Below are 3,202 nucleotides of genomic sequence, written 5' to 3'. Positions count from 1 at the left end.
TATATATATATATATATATATATATATATATATATGTATATATATATGTGTGTGTGTGTGTGTGTGTGTTTGTGTGTGTGTGTGCGCCAAGTTATTGGCCCATTCACTGTGAAACCTCTGCCAAACTCACAAAAGTAGAGTTTGTGGACATTAGTGGCAACCTTTTAATGGATCTGTCACTGGACAACATGATGCGTGACAGCTATAGTGGTTTTCAGAGTCTGAACACCATCAGTGTCAGCAGAAATTACCTGCACTCAATCAACAGCAATCTCTTCAGTAAACTCAAGCAGCTCAGACGTATTGATCTGAGCAGAAACAAGTTGCAGAAAATACCCGAGTCTTGTGAGAGGCTATCAAGTCTCCACTTCTTAAACCTTTCATTGAATCATCAGACAAAGGTGACCGAATGTCTGCCGGTGAGTTTACAGGTCCTTCACCTGTCCAGAAATCATCTCACGGTGTTCATCGTTAAACTACTCAATCCCACTGAGTTGTACATCTCTGGCAACAAGACTGGACATTTGCCTGATGGGTATTTGTACCCTCATCTCCTATTTCTCTCCATTCACAACAACTACTTGCAAATGTTCAGTCAAAGGGATTTAGATGCTTTCAAGAAGCTGGAGGCAACTCCTACTTCTGTGCATGTGACTTTGTGACTTTCATGAACAAAGACTTGATGAATCCTAGAGTCACAGTTAAAGATGCGTTCAAGTTTTACAGTACAAATGTGACTCTCCTGATGCTGAGAGATACAGGAATGTTACAGACATCAAGCTGTCTGTATTAGAGTGCCATAGAGTGTCCTTTGTTTTTTTACTTTGTTCAGGGATCCTGGCTCTATTTCTGCTCTCCGCAGGCCTGTCCTCAGTCTTGTCTGGTACCTGAAGATGACCTGCTGCGCCTGGCTGAGAGCCAAGGGAAATCCAAAACTACAAAAGGGACTGCTCGAGTATGATGCATTTGTGTCCTACAGTGAAATGGACTCCATCTGGGTGATGCACTTGGTCCCTGCGCTTGAGCAATCCAAGACACTGCTCAAACTTTGCCTCCAAAAGAAGGATTTTGTTGCCGGAGGATTGATCCAGGACAATGGATGCTACAAAGCCACAAAATGCTCTACAGTAGTCCCTCACTTATCATAGGGGTTACATTCCAGACATACCTGCGATAGGTGAAAATCTGCAAAATAGGGATGTTATATTTATTTGAGTATTTATACATATTTTAAGACTATAAATCCTTTCCACACTCTTGCAATGTTTTTAACAATGTCCTAAACTCTCTAAAGGCTCTAAAAAAGCACAGCGAAAGAGAGCAGACATTCTGATGATACGGTTACTGAGCCAGTTGGCACCCAGGATACAGAACCTTCCATCAATCAGCCAATTGTGTCGTGTACAATCTTATGTTGAAAACTTGCAAAGCAGTGAGTCTCCAAAGTCAAACCGTGAAGTCCTAAAGGACTAATGTACATCCTTTCCCAGCATTTTGTCAGAAGCGAATGGGGCAAGTACAAACTGGACAACAGCCATTTCAGGCTGTTGGATCAAAACGATGATGCTGTTGTTCTGATTCTCTTAGAGCCCATGGACAAGTACAAGAATCCTCAAAAGGTTCTGCCGGCTGTGTAAATTCATGAACTCCAGGACGTACCTGTGGATCGATTATCACAATCAGCTCCCTGTGTTCTGGCAACATCTGAGAGCAGTTATTAGACCACCAGAAATTATTGAATACCATAAAAATTACAATGTAGACCAATAATTTTCTGCATTTGTTATTTTCATGATACCATCTATTCATTATCCTTCTTGTCAAACAGAACAAATAACCATTCACTCTCTCACTCAAACTTTGAGACAATTTAGTTATATCATTCAGCCTAACGTGTATCTTATGTATCTTAAAATATGTATTGTAATTCTAATTTGTCACTAGATATGATTGTTTTTATTTTATTTTTCTTGACGTATCTTTCAGTATTTCTGTTATTTAGAAACTTCTTACAATAATTTTACAAGATTTTCCACATTTTTGACCTTCAGAAAGTCTGACAAGTTTTTGAATCTGACAACTTTTAAACATTACAAGAAAGTCCAGCTCTTCATAATAAAAAGATACACAAATAAGGGTTGATTCAAGATTTTTGCACCGTGCTGTGCATAACATTAAAAATTCACCTTTAAAAACATGTAATTTAAGTATATTTGGCAAATGTTTTAATTTATAGATTTTGATTTGAAGAGATAAATGCAACACAAAAGGCATACAGAATGGAAACTTGTGAGAGAGAAAGAGACCGAGAATGTGTGTGTGTGTGTGTGTGTGTGTGTGTTATCAGGACATTCTGAGTCATCTGCCGTTCCTATCATCAGTTTCCAGGCTTCTGCGTTGATTTTAGGACTAAAAATCAATAACTGCAATATGTCAGCTCTTGAGAGCCTGACAAAGAATTACACACGCTTTTAGGCACACAAGCACATGAACACACACACACATACAAACACACACACACAGGTTTGTCTTGCTATCTTTACGTGGACTTTGCATTGCCTTCCATTCATTTTTCATTCATTATAGCCTAACCTTGACCTTTACCCTAAACTTAACCATTACCATTACCAGTACATACCTAATCCTAAACCTAACCCTTAATCCACCAACGACACTTGAACCTTATGAAGACTGGGCTTTGGTCTCCACAAAGAGCAGTTGCTCCTCACAGTGCAGTATGTGTTCAAAAATGGTCCTCACAAAGTAACATAAACAAGCGCACACACACATGCACACACATGCTCCAGTTACAGATTATGGTAAACAATCGTTATCTTTGTGCAAAATTTAATCAGTAATATCTAAAATAATTAATTTTGTGTTTTCCTACTGAAGCTTTAATTCCAAATGTACTGGTACTGATACTTACCACAGATCCCCACTTTAAAATGTACGAACAAATACTTAAATATGTTCATTTAACAGCAAGAAAACACAGTAGCTTGCTAAAGCCTGTGCAAGTTTGTTTGTTAAATGATTAAACCAGATAACATCATCAGTAACTCATGTATGAGCTTCTTAAAATGCTGCTCTACAAGTTTGTTCACGTCATCGTTTGTTGACTCTAAGAGCATAAAAATGTGAAATTATCTTTAAATGAAAACGATCCCAGACAAATGACTGCTGTCGAGTTTCTCTAAGA

The 3,202-nt window shown here is 38.3% G+C and overlaps 1 pseudogene; it reads left to right on the top strand.

The window, feature by feature from the left end:
* Nucleotides 1–91: 91 nt before the first annotated feature.
* On the top strand, nt 92–1,758 carry LOC119429766 (annotated as a pseudogene).
* Nucleotides 1,759–3,202: the final 1,444 nt, after the last annotated feature.

This window comes from Nematolebias whitei, unplaced genomic scaffold (assembly GCF_014905685.2).
Source record: "Nematolebias whitei isolate Nwh7 unplaced genomic scaffold, NemWhi1 Nwh_scaf_7168, whole genome shotgun sequence".
NCBI lineage: Eukaryota > Metazoa > Chordata > Actinopteri > Cyprinodontiformes > Rivulidae > Nematolebias > Nematolebias whitei.
This window is presented reverse-complemented; position numbering and strand designations above follow the sequence as displayed.